This window comes from Oryzias latipes, chromosome 21, assembly GCF_002234675.1.
Source record: "Oryzias latipes chromosome 21, ASM223467v1".
Taxonomy (NCBI): domain Eukaryota; kingdom Metazoa; phylum Chordata; class Actinopteri; order Beloniformes; family Adrianichthyidae; genus Oryzias; species Oryzias latipes.
In genome coordinates, this window is record NC_019879.2 from 30,029,683 (window position 1) to 30,046,245 (window position 16,563).

At 41.8% G+C, this 16,563-nt stretch overlaps 1 protein-coding gene across 2 annotated transcripts in view; it reads right to left on the reverse strand.

The window, feature by feature from the left end:
* Nucleotides 1-16,265, reverse strand: part of thsd7b (thrombospondin type 1 domain containing 7B) — a 221,223-nt gene extending 204,958 nt beyond the window's left edge. For both annotated transcript variants that reach the window (XM_023950471.1, XM_020702165.2), the window contains exon 1: nucleotides 15,954-16,265. The gene's annotated coding sequence lies outside the window, so the exon portion shown is untranslated. The remainder of the gene's footprint in view (nucleotides 1-15,953) is intronic.
* Nucleotides 16,266-16,563: the final 298 nt, after the last annotated feature.

A 16,563-nucleotide genomic window follows, 5' to 3' on the forward strand; every position in this document is an offset into this window, starting at 1 on the left:
GCTGATCAGTTTTTCACCTTCCTTTAGGGTGATGCAAACATAAATAATACATAAATACAACTGCTGGATAGATGGCCAAAAGTGTGCTTTTATATTAGCATTTTAAATATGATATTATCAACAGGGTTATAAAAAGAAACATTTAAAAAGAGATTGACAGTGCTCCATGTTTATAGGAAAAGGAGGCTTAATCCTCTCATTTCCATAAAATGTATTGAGGTTTGCCCTCAGACTGCAGACATAATACCTTTGACTGCATGGTTCCCATTCGAAAAGTGAGAATTTATTTCACAAAGTAGCTCTTGAGTAACCCAGATTTGTTAAAAATGATATTTAAATAAATTCTCATTGGTCTCCATGGAGCCGTGGAGTTCTGTGGTTTCTATACATCTTCAGGCCAAAATGACTGGCGCTCGTTATGTGACATGAGTTGAAATCACTGTTTCTGTATGAGAACTGGACTCAGTAAGAGGGATGTTCCCATAAAAATCCAATGAAACTAAGTCAATTCAGTTGCCTTTTTTAAATATGGACTCCGCCATGTTTGAACCAGAAATTGTTTAGTCATTTTTGGCAACCACTCTAACCAGCCGTGAGTGAGCTTGTTAGAAAGCCACACCCCCACCATTTAAAAGCGGGTCGCACCAAAACCTTAACATTTTGAATGTTGGACGTGGGGGCCAGCAGGCTCCACCTACTTTTATTGAGGGATCTGATTGGTCAGTTTTTAACTTGAATAACTTGCACTACAGAAAAATATATATAATGGAAAAAACGGATTTGCAAGAACATGTTTAAGCACAATCCTGATCATCTTTTGATCTATTTTAAAAGTGTTCCCATCGGGTCTATTGCAGGCCAAACATTTTTAAAAACTGTCATTTTCTAGTACATCTTTTCTACGTCACCAAAAGGATTTTTTTCCAAATGGCATTTTTTCATCTGCTCCTGATTCACAACTTGAATAAAAACAATACTCCTGTGTAATTTTAAGCTAAATTTTCTTTACACATGTGCTTCATCATCAGAAAAAAAGGCTACAAGAATATGTTAGAAACCCCCTAAAACACAATTTTCCTCTGAGTTGGCCTTTAAAAAAAGGTATCTGAGCAAGAATGGTTATTCTGACAGTTGAATGACTGAGTAATTGCTCTTCACTTCTCTACAGAAGTCTACAGGGTTTTGGTTTCTTGGAACCAGCGGGTTCTTCCTCTTTGGAACACCAAGAGTGACGGGTGTTTGAAATGATTGTTAATGATGTAAAACATGGATTATACTTTTTTTCTTTTTATACACAGTTTACTGTACAAAAGCCAGAATGTTTGATTTAAGCTGAAACCGTTCAGGATAAACATCTCAGTGCTGTGAAACATTTCAGAAATAAAACCCTGAAATCTCAAGCTGCCTTGTTGTGAGGTAGTGTGTGGCATCAGTGTGGCCTTGCAATCTTAAGAAGACATTCTCTGTTATTCAGAATTCATATTTCGCCCAAATGAGCTCTGCCAGCCATTATCTCCTTGTTTGTTTAGATGCAGTCTAATTAAAAGCAGAGAAGTGTCTGCAGTAGTGCTGCAGATGGGGAAAGAAAAAAAGAGGACGAAAGCAACAACCACCTCGAGCCTGTGGCTTCAGGTATCAGCATTATGAAATTATGAATCACAGGATATTTTCCTGTAAAGAGCAAAGAAGATCAACAGGCAGCCTTTTGAAACAGGCATCTGCTGCGGAGAGCAAAGAGCCGTCACAGAAAAGACAGATTCTGGCGCCTTGGGTGTCAGGGCACGGGGGTGAAATGTGATCGATAAGAATTGATCTGTGCAGCAGCTCATCCACACAACAGCCAAACAGGAATAAATAGAAAACAGCTGTAAGCAAAAGCAGCGGGCTGTTTAAGAGCAGAAGCAAAATGTTTATGTGATGTTGGCATGACTCCATGCAAGATTTGGCATCATGAGCTGTAATTTCATTGTCTTTGATGCAGCTGCGCGCGCCCCTCTTTGACCTCACCTGCCCGTGGCGACAGATATGAATTACGCTTAAAAAGCACATCCTGGACAGACTTTTTGATGCTGGTTTCAACTTCCATTAGAAATTTTACATTCCCTTTTCATGTTTTTTTCTGCAAGCGTTTGAAAATGACAAACCACAATGTTGAGATGCCAATTCACATTGCTTCGAAGACACTCACTGCGGCTCCGCCAAACTGTCGGCTACAACGTCTTATCGAGAGTGTGAAATTCTTGAGTTCCTGAGATGAGTCAGCCGTGAGTAGAAAGAGCGGAGACGGAGCGAAGCTGCAGGGAGGAGGAAGCCTGCAGCAGAATACTCAGGGAGAAAGATAAGGGAACACTACATCAGTGGATTACCAGCATCCGCAGATCAGGGCCATGGGCTTCCACACCTACGCGTGCACACACACAATTTAATGGACTTTTTTTACTTTTCTATAACTGAAAGTGAGGTTTCCTTATCCTTCCACTCACAGTATAGGATTTATGTTTTGAAAAGCCAACATAAATGCAGGATTTTAAGGAAATTACATGTGTGGGAGTGTTTATCTAAAATGACAGAAATGTTACCGGTAATTAGGCAACACTAGATAAATGCAACACAGGCGCTGCAAATTGGCCCAATCTAGCCTCTTCAGCTTGTTTAGTAGTTATGAATAAAAGAAAATACAAAGCGCTGCTTGCCAAATATCAAGAGCAACCCCTTATTTCAATAGTCAACTGCATCAGGCTAATCCCATTGAGGGATCGTAGGAGAAACGCCAGTAACCGCAGTGTAAAAACTATGCAGATGATACAATAAATGCATTGCATCAAAGTGTTGTCTTTCCTAAATTCTTTTTTTATTCTTTATATTTTTCTGTCGGGGATAGATAACCATTTGTTTTCTACGGCAATTCAATTGTTTTTCAAATTTCAGAAATACTTGATACTGACAGTCAAAAGCTTTAGAGGACTAAAAAAACTATTTCCAATTTTTCTGTAGAACTGTCCTGAAGTGTTTGGCTTTTGTTCTTTGCTTTTAATCTTGTGTCCAATGCAGGGGCTGAGCTATGGGGGGCAAAGGGGGCAGCTGTCCCCTGGCAAAAAGCTTTGCCCCCCAATTTTGGAATCAATACTTGTGTGAATTATTGAAAAGATCAAGAGATCATCAATACAAGCATTTTTATAGTAATAAATAATTTGGCCCCACTTTAAAATTAAATGTAATGTTTGTTTCTCTCATTTTAATGGGCTTCCACTCTGCTGTTATCATTTGCCACATTTCTAAGGTCTTCTGCTCCGCTCCCACCCCTACATATTTAGTATTCTAGCTCTGCCTCTGGTCCAGTTCTGGTCCAGTTCTGGTCCAACCAGCTCAATGGGGTTCATGTCTGGAGACAGTTCTGACACCTCCATGTTTTCAAGTTGACCCTTTGGGTGCTCTAGCGGTTCGGTTTTTTTGTGGTTTGGGTCAGTTTCTTGTTCTTGGTTGAACCTCTGACCAAAAAAAAAAATTCCAAGCAGGAGGACCTTTTTGAAGATACCTCTGACTCTGTACAAGTCATCCACCCTGAATTCGTCAAAACAGCCCCGTACTATTACATTTCCTCCTCCGTGTTTGGCAGTCGACTTCACACTGCAAACACAGAGGGGAGGAACTGTAATACGAATATATTCTCCGCAAAGAACCAGTTGTCCAGCTTTGATTCAGTCTAAATCTTATCTTCAGTTAATATACTGGCTTTCTACAACCAGCATGAGGCTGTGGTCCTGGGATCCACCCATGATCCGGTGTGAACTCTCAGAATGAAGACAGTGGGGTGAACCAGCAGCAGCTTTGGGATCCATTTGACCTCCACACTACAGTCCTGAGTAACGGTGCCTTCACTTATCATTCATTACTTGTAACATCATCTCTCTGAGCTTCCATAAGACACAAACATGTGTTTGAATTCAAAGGGGACACTAACCCTGACTATCAAAGTGCTATCACATCCAATTTTCATTAGAGCAGAAGGTAGGAACTGCATGTTTTCAGCAGAGGTCATGTACTCACTTCAGGTTTAAAAAGAAACTCTTTTCATTAGGTGTAATTACTGCAGACACTTTAAAGACACAAGAAGAATGTAAAAACTCCAATAAAGATGCTTTTTAGGCAACCAAATACGAAGAAACTAGCTGATCATTGTATTCTTCACTACCAGGGCAACAGAAGCTCTCTGACATTATAACAAAGAAATATTAAGAAGTAACTAAACAACACTACCAACCCTTAGTTTTAAAGATTCTTATTTCAAGATCTACTTGAAGGAGGCTGACAAAAAGAATCCCATTCATTTATTTAAAAAAATGAAAAACTCAGTTTGGATGACATGTATTTTTTCTTTTTTTTGTTACAAGCATTATGAACGATCATTGACACAGAAGAGAAAGAGCAATGCCATCTTTCTTTTGATCACTTTTATCTCTGCTGCCTCCAGCCCTTCCTCCTGTCTCTGAACCAACAACATGGCTCTTCTCACCGCAGTCTGCTACACCTTTCCTTTCATTCTTCCTACACGCTTTTGTAACACATCACAGCTGAAACCTTCCACCACCCGTTCCAGCCTACTTGCACGCACCTCTCCACCTCTTTCCCACACTCTGTTCTGGACTGTTGACCACAACTACTTGAAGTCCTCCACCTTCTCCTCTGCCCCTGCAACCTCTGGAGTTCCTCTCATTTACACACCGACACTCTGTCCCGACCTTCCTTCCTCTCCTTTCCAGGGAAAACCTCCACCTCTCAAGAGGTCCCTCCACCTGCTCCCTGATCTCACTACAGATCACAATGTCATCTGCAAACATGACGGTCCACAGAGGTTCCTGTCTAACCCAATCTGTCGGTCTGTCCATCGACATGGAAACAAGAAGGAGCGTTCTTCCTTCTTATTTTGATGTTATTAAATGGTTCCCTTGAAATTCAGCGGCTGACTGATGAGTAAACACTGCTTCAAAAATGAAATTGTAAAATCAAACTATGTCTATGAAGACTCTCATTCTTCCAGGTTGGTTCCATTGTAGTAGGTTTAGGGGATGTCATCTGGACTTGGTTTTTAAAGTTAGAAGACGTTTCGCCTCTTATCCAAGAGGCTTTGTCAATTCTGAATTAGCTGGTCTAAGAGCTGGTATATATATGGGGGAGGAGTCAGACCTGAAACTGGAGGTATTGTCCACTTAGCCTACATGGTTTCGGGTCGTTAACAGTCCTTTGTCCTCAGCTGGGGGTTGGAGAGCCAGTGACTCGCTCTCCAAATGGTCCTCTCTTTCAGCGGTTAACGACTCAGGTGGAACTGGTTTGGTTTGTTTAGGTTTCAAAACACTGCCGTAGATGGATGGAAGAATAAACCCGAGACCACCATTCTTATTAAGAGAAGGTTTATCCTTCTTGACAAAGATGGCTTCTTTCACTCCTCGCTCAAACCATCCTTTCTCTCTGGCTAGAATTCGGACTTCACTGTCCTCGAATGAGTGGTTTGTGGCCTTCAGGTGGAGATGCACTGCAGACTCAGGTCCACTTGGGTTGGCTCTGCGATGTTGGTAAAGCCGCTTGTGTAGAAGTTGTTTCAACCTTAACTTACACCAATATGTTCTGTTCCATAGATTTAGTCTACCGTTAGTGCCAAGTTCCCTTTAGAACTGGATGATATGGGCAAAAAAGTGCAATCTCAGATTGTTTTCATTCGGAATTTGATTTTTTCTCTCCCTGCTTTCACTTTCTTTAACAAAAATGAAAAATAATGGAAGTGAAATTGTTCTCCGCATTTGACCCATCCCCTGGGGGGAGCGGTGAACTACAGACGAGCCGCGCTCTGGGGACGTCAGCTGGCTGGGGAGAGCGGGGATCGAACCGCCAACCCTTACTGGACGACCTGCTCTACCGCCTGAGCCACTTGCCGCCTGATATTTAACAAAAACCATTTTAACATCTCCTTTGGAAATTGGCTTGAACACAAAGTTCCGCTAAGTACAGGCTGTAAAATGGTTTATGGCTCAATGCAGCAGATGTTTTGTGAGCTACCGCTAGCTTGAGCATCTCATAAAGAGAAATACTAGAACGCACTCGGCAGAGCATTCTTGGTAGCAACAGCCTTGAAACGAATTTCACAACCTCTGAGACCAAAATCCCATTTTTGACTCACCAGACAAGTTGACTGATAGATTAAAATTAAATCTACCAACCAAATTATTCCATTTTTATTTTCAAAGGAACTCCTGAATTGATTTCTGATCAATCTTTTTTCTCTGCTTTTGGTGTTTTCACGCCGTCTATGAAATATTTCATTTTCAATCCCAAACGAGTCGTTTCTGTTTTCTTGCTGAAAAACTCCCCCATGAGAAGAGGGGTTTCAGTGAGTCACCTGTATCTGAACCAACTGGAAAGATTCAAAGCTGCTGAGAAAACAAGGTCAGATTTACTAAAGGGGAGCAGATTGACAGAAAAAGCACTTTTTTAACCTAATTCTGCCTTAAACAACAGAAGAGAGAGCTGGGAAAAATAAACTCTTGATTTTCCCAAAAATGAATAGTCTAAAACAACAAATTCACATTAATCGATGAAATGATTCAACGCCTTAGTCCCCTTTTAGCATGTAGAGCAACTGATCACAGTAAAGAGGCTTGAATGTGTAATTGGGATTAAAGAAAGCATATCAAACTGGATTAAAGGGATTTTATCTGACAGACTCAGTTCAGTTACTCCAAACAAAGAGTCTTGTACTTTTAAATTACTTATGGCACCCTACTGATCATGGTGCATGCACCAGTACATTTTATTCTGAAAGAAAAAAAAAATACACTTTTTTTAAAACAGCAATATAGAACAGAGTATGTTGGCAAACAAAAAAAGAAAAAGGAGTCGATCAGAACAAAGTCATAAAATTATCACCCAAGACTGAGAGCTGATTACACGCTTTACTGCTGGCTTACAGCACCCTGAATTTAACCGGTGCGACCAATACGGCAGCAATATCAGACCTACCCAGCCGTACAGTTTAGATCCAGATTCTAGCTCAGACGAAGAAAACAAAGACGTTCGTGGACCTGTTTGTCTGCAGGTGGACGATCAGAATGGAGCGGAGCAGGGAGCTCGTGGCCAGCTAAGCATATTTTCCACATCACAAATATGAGGGTTTTTTCCATCTGCATGTTTTTGTCTGGTCTTGATTCAAAATAATTTCAATGAAGAAATACTTAGAAATGCAGTTTTAAGCTTAATTTTCATTATGATGTCCTCATCAGAAAAATGCCATAAACACATGTAAAGAAAAAAAAAACAATTCTCATCAGATTGAGTTTTTAATAGACTTTTAACGTAAATTAGACGAAAATTGCTGTTTTTTTTTCCTTTTCCCAATAGAAGTCATTAATACTCTGTTGTATAATTTGCCAATTTAACCCCTTGTTCTATCCTAGGCACTTTAACATTGGGAGGTGGGTCATCTAGACCCACTAGACCAGGGGTGGGCAATTCCAGGCCTCGAGGGCCGGTGTGTCTGCATGATTTCCAGATACTCTTGCCCTACTCATGGCTGATTACCTGGTTCAGGTGTGTCCAGCCAATAATCTTGCCCTACTCATGGCTGATTACCTGGTTCAGGTGTGTCCAGCCAATCAGAACATGCCAGAGCAGGGTATGCTGGAAAACATGCAGGACTGCGGCCCTCAGTGCCCACCTCTGCACTAGACAGTGCTCTGAACCTTTTTTCTTCAATGATTTGTGATCTTCACTGGTGTCCATGGATTACATTAAATCTTTCCACCTTTATCCACCTTTGTCATGGTAGGGAGAACACGTCAATGGAAGGGGGGGTCATCCAAGATAGCACAAGGGTTAGTTTATTTTTTACTTTCTTCTTCTACTCCAGTTTGAAGCTAGTTCTGGGAAGCTGCACCCCCCCTAGTGGGCATCTGTCAGAACTGCGTCCTTTTTCCAGTTCCCTTAGTCTTTCTTGGGTTCTCTGCTGAGAGGCACGTGTGTGAAAGTAAACCAAACTTACAGAGTCTGAGGGAATATTAAGCGGAACGGCTAGGGCAGGCGTCCTGCTGCATTGAAATGACATGGGTGGGGTCGAGGTGAGGATAATTCTACATGCTTGTGGAAGTGGATGGTTTAAAGGCCAGCGTTCGCTGCCAGAATCCGTGTGGCTTCATGAAGCGGCTCGACAACAACGAATAACCTGGGTGGCTTGTCGAGAAAGACCAACAGACAAAGACCTACTTGACAAAGCCTCTTGAGATAAGGAATAAACACGCAGTCACATCTGTATTCTAAGTGGGGTGCGGGTTGGGGGGGGGGGGTATTGTAATTGAAAACTCTCGGGGTGTTGGAGGGTCAGCAAATTCAGCAGGGCCAGAAAAGGAAGCGTCTTGTGTTCTGGTTTCCAATGTGACGCATTGAGATCCTCCGGCCCAAACGACAGCCTCCATCCTGGCCTGGCTCAGACTGATGTGTGGGGATAAGAGCAGAAAATCATAGCCTCCAACCGCGCCAGTGACAATGCATGCTAAATGAGGTTTCCACTGAGCAGGAGGAGGATTTCTTCTATTTAAGTGGATTAAGCTGAATTTAAGCTACAGGGAGGAAATATAAAAAAAAAAAAAAAAAAGCTGTGACCAAGTTACATTTTTATTTCTTTTCAAGAAGGACTGAAAAAGAAAAGTCAACTCTTACGTCATTACTTTCTGTCAGAGCTGATGTTTTGTGAAAAGAAGGCGATGACAGAGTTTGTTCAGGAATTCTTCAGGTTTAGCTAATCCTGAAGCATGTTGTATAGGAATTATGCAAATCATTTGAAAGCTATAGTTATTATTCATGAATGTAGGATTTTCCAGAAGTTACAAATGTGTTTTTTTAATGGAGCCCCAAATTGTTCATAGTTAAAAAACAATAAATATGTGCAATCACAATCAACCAATAAATCACTCATAAATATATAAAAAGATCATGAAATGGTGAAATTTAATAATGTTGAGTAATTTAAAATCTGTCCCACAAAGTCATGATCTTTTTATATATATCTATGATTTATGATTGTGTGATTGCATTTCATTGGTCATTTTTTAATTTTTTTATTATGAACACGGCTCCGTATTTTTTTTTCTTTGAAGCGGAAATATGAAAAATTTGACATAGTTTAAAACACATTCATTCACTTAGAGGAAGCCTGCTGAAATGTTTAATGTAGATATTTTAGATAGAATTCAGAGTTTCTCGCCTAATTTTCAAACTCTTCTGGATAATCGGAGTCACCTCATCCATGTCCGTTACAGCAGGTGAATGATTGCGATCCATGTTCTCAATTTCCCAGTTTTCATTTTGGATTTTTACGGTCCTCCTTCCTTACAAAAACATTTCAGAAGCTCCAAGCGGGGCCGACTGGATAAAGATTCATGATCTGTTGCCCGAGTCTGTAGATGAAGCAACATCATTTTTCCTCCAACTCCTCCAGCCTCAGCTGAACCTTCCAGCCATGGAAACTTTCTGCAACTTCAAGTTCTGACTCAGCAGCCTGTTGGAGCCTCGCTCCCATCGTTCATTCAGAGAGATTCACAAACATGTTACGACTGTGGCCGCATTTGGTTTATTCTGTGTTTGCATATTTGTATCAGAGTGGGACTTCTGTGTATCTTTGTGTGTTTTTGTCTGAATATTTTCAGGTGTGGTGCTGGAAAGCGTGTGGCCTCCATTTGGACCCAAGCTGATGGATGCAGACTTTAGAAGCACCATGTGGACCTCCAGCCTGGAAGAAGGGAGCTTGGCTGCAACCGGTCTCCACTGCAGTTTGCTGCTCTTCTCCATTTGTTTCAGTTTGTGTTGCACTTTGTAATTGTTTTGTTATAGTTGTGTTTAAGTGATGCTGTAGGGGTGAACTGCCATTTTCTTTAGTATGAGTTTTCTACTGTTTATGTTCGTCCAGGGAGGTTAGTGTTTGTCTTTGATTTCCCTATTTTGTAAAATCAGGTTAGACGTTTTCCGGGCTTAGATAAGTTTTGGTTTTGTTTATAATTTTGGCCTTGGCTCACCCTGAAGCCTTTTAGCTTCACCTTAAGTTATAGTTTATTAATTTGTAAATAAAACTGTCATTTGCATGGAGACATTCGGTTGGCGTTTTTGTTTTTTTTCTTTCCTTTTAACTTGTTCTGTCCATCAGCAGAGCAAACAGATTAGAGCTGAAAGCCTTGGACAGGTTTTACTTTCACAAAAAGAGGTTATAGAACTTCAGAAGCCAGAGTGTAGATTTGTATTAACCCCTTTTTGTTGTATTATTTTTTTATTTGTTACAATTTGTGTGTGTGGGGAGGGAGAGGGGAAGAATGTGTGGGGGGTGGGGTGGAAGAGAGTAAAAGGAAAGGTGGGGGATACAAGCACTGATTTGAATAAGTTATTATTTTAAGCTGTAACAATTATACCAGATCTGCTGGAAAGACAAATATTACATCAAAGGTGAAAATCTGACACCAAGATGAGTGGAAAATATATGTCCATCAATACACTGTGGGTAAGGAGGAGAGATGAAGCAGACACGGAGCAGTGTGCATGTGTGCACGTGCACGTGGGGGTGGAGATACATGCATGCTGCCGAAGTGAACCGTGTGTTCATAAAGGGAGCCAGATCCTACCCAGCCAGACCAGGAGAGGGGAGGACGGACCCCCAGGCCAGGAGACCCCCCAGCATCCGGACCCAGGCAGCCTGGGAGGGGGGGAGGAGGGGACCGCCCACCCAACCAGCCAGGTACAGAGAAGGCCCCCCTACAGGGGCCCCCCCGACGCCCAGAGGCATAAGCGAGATATTTGTTTGGCGTTTTTGTTCATTTACATTTGGTGGCCAAAACGTTACTTTTATGTTATGCCCCTCAAGGTACCCCTAGACCAAAAACATGACTTGCTTTTGCCTCTGGAAAGTAATGAGCATAGTTTTTGGTAATTTAGATGGATTCAGACATGTTTTCTGTTTTAAAAATCTTTACTTTCTATGATGCATTCCAAGAATAATTAGTAAAGAAGAAAATTGGCCATAAAAAGGTGAGGGGGGGGGGCACAGATGCAGGCAGATTCATTTAAATTTATTTTTTGAACAAAAAAAAAGCAATAAATATTCTATATTAGTCCAAAAATCATGGTTTGGAGTTCTGTAAATTAATATGATATGCATAATTAGGAGCCTTTGAAAGCTTTTCAAAGCATTTCATTTTGTTAGCAAAGACACATCACTGACAGTGAAATTCTAAATTGCTGCTCTCTTTCATTTTATATAATCGGGGCAGTGATACGCATGACCACAGATTCCTGTCAGTACAAAAATATACATTAGCTAATTAGCGTTTCTGTTTTTATTTTTTTGGCATAAAAGCTCTGAAAAATGATTCTCTCTGCCTGCAGGAACAGCCGCTCACAGTCGTCACTGCTTCACATTTTAAAGGAACAGGAATCATTTTGCCTTTTAAATCTTAAATTTAAATGTACGAAGCAAACAAAGTCTTTATACAAATCAACTAGATTAGATTCAACTTTATTCTGCAACTGAAATGTTTTCAAAAAACTCTGTCCATGTGCTACAAGCCTGGTAATTCATCAATGCGTGGAAGGACTGGGTGTAAAAAAAGAAACACATAGAATTATGGTTTTCTCTCTGCTTAGTAGAAAAAAATGAAGATTAGAAAAAAATAACCCATTTTATGCAAAACCAAGCTTTTTTATAAGTCAAAGTTTCATGCATTAACATTTACAGAATAAAGATTTGTATTTAAATTCCTCCATTTACTGAAAAATGTTTTTGTCCAAATCAAACGAATTAAAAAAAATAAAATTCAATACCAACTTTCTAGTTTACTTCAAAACCAAAATAATTTGAGTAGTGCTGGATTTACACTCAGCATTTTAGTTTGGAGATGATTTTGACTCTCGGTTCAGTATGTTGTTTTAAACATTAAAACTGATAAACATTTTGTTTTTGGCGTTTTTACTCTTTTTTTTTCATGATGGAGGACTTAAATAAAGTTAAGCTTAAATTTGCATTTTCTGACTATTTAAACTGCTGTGAATCAGGATCAAATGGAAATAAAATGTTTGAAAAAAAAATAGTATTTGTGCTTCTTATAATTACATGCTTCTTGCTCCGCTCCATTCTGATGCATCACTGTCAGACAAATGGATCCATGAACGTCTTTGTTTTCCTCGTCTGAGCTGGAATCTGGATCTAAACTGGACGGCTGGGTCACTACGATATTGCCCAACATTTTTTTGCTCCACTTATGTTAGGTTGGAGGTGTGATGGGCTGTAAGCTAGCACGAGAGTGTGTGTAAACAGAAAGCTCTCAGCAACGGGAAGGGGAAGGTGGGTGGAGTTGCTTTGCACCAACAGTCCCGCCCACAACTCAGAGGTAACTTTCTCATGAACTCCTGCCACTCTGCAGAAAGCTGAACCGTTCAGACCAATGTTGATGATGACTGAATGGAAGATGATCCAACATCACTTCAACTTCAGATGTCCAAGTGCAATCTAAGACATTTGCTAATCCATCATCCGGGAGCTGTGCATCAATGGAAAGTGAAAGTCTGAAGAGAAGCTGGATCTTCATTAAATCAGGGCAGAGCCGCCCTCCTCCTCCTCAAAAACAAACCCCCTGCCTGTTTTCCAGCTACTCTTGCCGTTCTCGCTCACTGCTGATTAGCTGAACAGTGATTTCAATCTCTGAATAAACACACCTGATCCAGATAATCAAGCAGCAAGTAGAACAAGGAGAGCTGGATCCCAAGCAGGATGGTGGATCTCCAGGACCAAGGATCAGGCCACCCTGCATTGAAGATAAAGAGTCCTTCATTTGACAGGATTTTTAAGAACTGGAAAAGCCACATCAACTGGAAAGCATTCTGCACCAACTGTGATCCATTACAAGCCTTTAAAAGAGGAAGTAGTACATGAAATCTCTAACATCCTCATGCCACCAGCAGAAACCACGCACACATCCAACGTCTCCGTCAAAGGGCCATTTTCCTGAAATCAAATCTCCAATTATTCATAATTTTAGTTTGAAATTACTTGTAATGTGACCACAACCCTGGAGGGGAGTAACACTCAGCCCAAGTCCAATACACTGCCCTCAAATTTCAATCAATAATCAAGCCAGGCTGCAATTAGTGAGTCGGAAGGGTCGTGAGCCTCACGTGACAAATCAATCGGGCAGAGAGGCGGCGCGCTCATTGAGGTGATTCACAGCCCAACAGTTTGTCCTACGCTAAGCCCGAATCCCTGCCGTCGATCTTCTTTATATGAAGCTCTCAAGGCTGGAAATATGCATCTGTCAAACGTCCCCCATTACTCCGGCTGCCTGTCACACCTGGGGCAGCTCACAGCCAACCAGAAAAAAAGAAGACGGAGTGCAGCTGTCAGCGCAGAACCCTCAGTGGACAGAAAAAGCACCGGCTTCCCGATTTCTGTGACTCTAATTTCCTCAAAACGTTGATATTTTGTGGGTCTCCGGCTGAGAGCTCAGTTAACCACAGAGGCAGTATATTTTTTTTTAAGATGGCACTTTGTTTCATGTCAGAATTTACTAGGGCTGGGCGATTAATCGATTGATTCGGATTTGGTGTTTTAAACGGATTACTTTTTGAGAAAATGGAGATTTTGTTTTCCCAGTTCTCTGCTCTCTTCCGTTGCTCGGAGTGAAGTCAGTCAGCCGGTCTCTCCAAAGCGCAGATGTGAAAACAGCAGCAAGCAAAGAGGAGGTCTACTTCCACGAGGCGCTTTAGAACTGCCCCCCACCCCACTAACCTTTCATAGTTACCTCCGTGTATCTACAGTTTAGGCTGATGAAGCAGCGGAACGGGTGAGGATTTTTACCAGGATCCAGACGGAACTGGAGGACAAACCTGTTGGACTCACAGCAGCAACAGAACAATTCAAAAATGGGATTTTGGTCTCCGATGTTGTGACTTCAAACTCAAAGCGTCAAAACACAAAACAACAAATTCTGAATTCAAGGCTGCTTCTCCCAAAAATGCTCTGCTGTTCCAGTATTTCTCCGTATGTGATGCTCAAGCTAGCGGTAGCTCACAAAACATCTGCTGCATTGATCTGCAAACTTTTTCACAGCTTGTACTGAGCTAAACTTTGTGTTCAAGCAAATTTCAAAAGGAGATGTTAAAATAAAGATTTAAAAAATTGTTAAACATATTGCATCATCAAGAGAGTAAAAGCAGGAAAAAAACTGAAAATATTCATTCATTTTCTAAACGCGTTTTGTCCCTTTCGGGATAACCGGGCTGCAGGTCGCCAGTCTGTCGCAGGGCCACAACCACAAACCCACGCACTCTCACATTCCCACCTAGGGACAATTTAGAGTAACCAATGAGCCTGTGAAGCATGTTCTTGGACGGTGGGAGGAAGCTGGAGAAAACACACGCATGCACATGGGGAACATGCAAACTCCACACAGAAAGGTCCTCCATTGGTGTTCTGGTTCAGGTCCCCCAGCCGGGACTTGAACCAGAGGCAGGAGCGCTAACCACTGCACCACCATGCAGTCCAAACCAAAACAAATTCAGGAATAGAATTTGGAGTTTAAAAAATCTGAGATTCCTTTTTTTTGGCCAAATCCTCCAGCTCTAGATATTCTATATGACCTTTGAAACCTTGATGTACGTCTAATCTGACGTGTACGAGTGCCTTCAATGTTCGACTGTAGCGAGTCGTCTCAAATGCCCAGTAAACGGCATAAAAACCGCAGAAAGGCTCAGAGTTTCCCGGTTTTAGCTCCTGGTGTTCATGTCTTGCGTCTTTTCAGATTACAGACCCATTTCTCTCTTCTCCCTCCACAGTCCAAGACTGCAAACGGTGTCATGAATGAAATATAAGCTGGGTAACTTATGAGGCCCAACCAACTTTGCTCAAAGCCGTTTTCACATTTGATTTAAATTCATCAGCATGACGATCAGTCTTATACCACCGACACGGCCAACGGGGCACTGGTCTGCCAGATATTAGCCTAGGATGAAGCACAAAGATTACTTATCAGCTTGGACCACCTTTCTGCTCAGCAGTAATGAGACATCCATCAGTGTCGCGATGGATACCTAATAAAGCTACTTCAAATCAGTTGAAGAGACTGATCTAAGTGACAGTAATGTGCTTTTGAATTTCAGATGTAGCATTGCTCGGTCCTTTTCCCTTCTTTAAGAGCCGAGCGCAGGAGAAGCTTTTAGAGATTTGTGCCTCTCATAAATAAAAGAGACCAGAAGAAAAAGAAGTGCGAATTTGATCTGCGTTTGCCAAACTTGCAGTTTAAAAAGCCAACTATTTTCACAGCATCAGTGACAGGCACATAACCTGTAGTCCCCCCCACACACACCCCTCATCCCACAACAGCAGACTGAATGTAATTACTCTTTTTCTCATTATTTCTCTGCATGCACTCGGATTTACAACTTGTGTCAATAAGTCCGTAGTAAAAAAAATCCATTCGGTCATAAAGCCACAGATGCCTGGCTTTACAGAGGCTCGGAGGATGAGAGTCCCAAATCCATCATTCCTGCACAGACAGACAGAATCCCCACATCAACATCTAAGCAGCACAAACATCCCATCCTTTCCTTTCCTGTTTGATGTAGTTTCCCACAATTCCGCTTGATCTCAGGCTCGCTCTTCTGAGGACCTTCCTTGAAGCTGTTAATGTCACAACTTACTAGAAATAGCCGCGCTCATCAAAGTGCCCCACTAAGACATGAAGCAACTTGGCTCCTGCTGCTCCTCTTTAGACAATCTGAGCTTCACAGCAAAATTCATCACGGCAAAGCCAAGCGAGGAGAAACTACAGATGCAGAGAAATCAATTTGTGCTCACTGGAAAGCAGGCACTCAAGATTTTACAGTGTTCAGGAGCCGCAGAGGAAAGTGGAGAAATGAGAGAAATGAGGGCTTACCTGGACTGTTAATGAAACTGGTTGGTGTGAGTTACAGATCCCATCCTTCCCTGTGGAACTGAATCGCAGAGGAAGAGGAGGACGGACGGACAGGGAATCAGAGAGGAGACAGAAGAGAGCAGTGGAAGTGGAGCTCTCGCACAGCGCCGAGAAACACTGAAGGGGATGTGCTGGCTCTGGGAGGTGGTACATCTCATTCAAATGACATCTGCCTCTCTCTTAAAGACCATTGGCTAGGAGGCATGATCTCCTAATAAACCATCCCTGCTGTCTCCAAGTGAACACACCCCCTTCCTTCTGTTCCCGCTGCACATGTATGTGGAGACACGCTCGGTGCACCCACGCTCATACTTACATATTCAGCGTTCCCACACTGGCTCCTTCTCTCCTTTTGTCCTTTTTGCTTCCCCTCAGTTCAGCGAGCGAGCACTTTCACAAGACTTTCTTCACTCACGCCCGTCCACCTACCACCTTTTATCGTCTATTGTCAATAATGCTGTGCCAGCACAAATGTTTCCCAGCTCAAGAACTGCTTTTACTTCCAATGTTTCTTACATTTCTGTAAGGTTCTCCTGCAGGCTTTGCAGATGCCGTCATGTTTGAAATAACA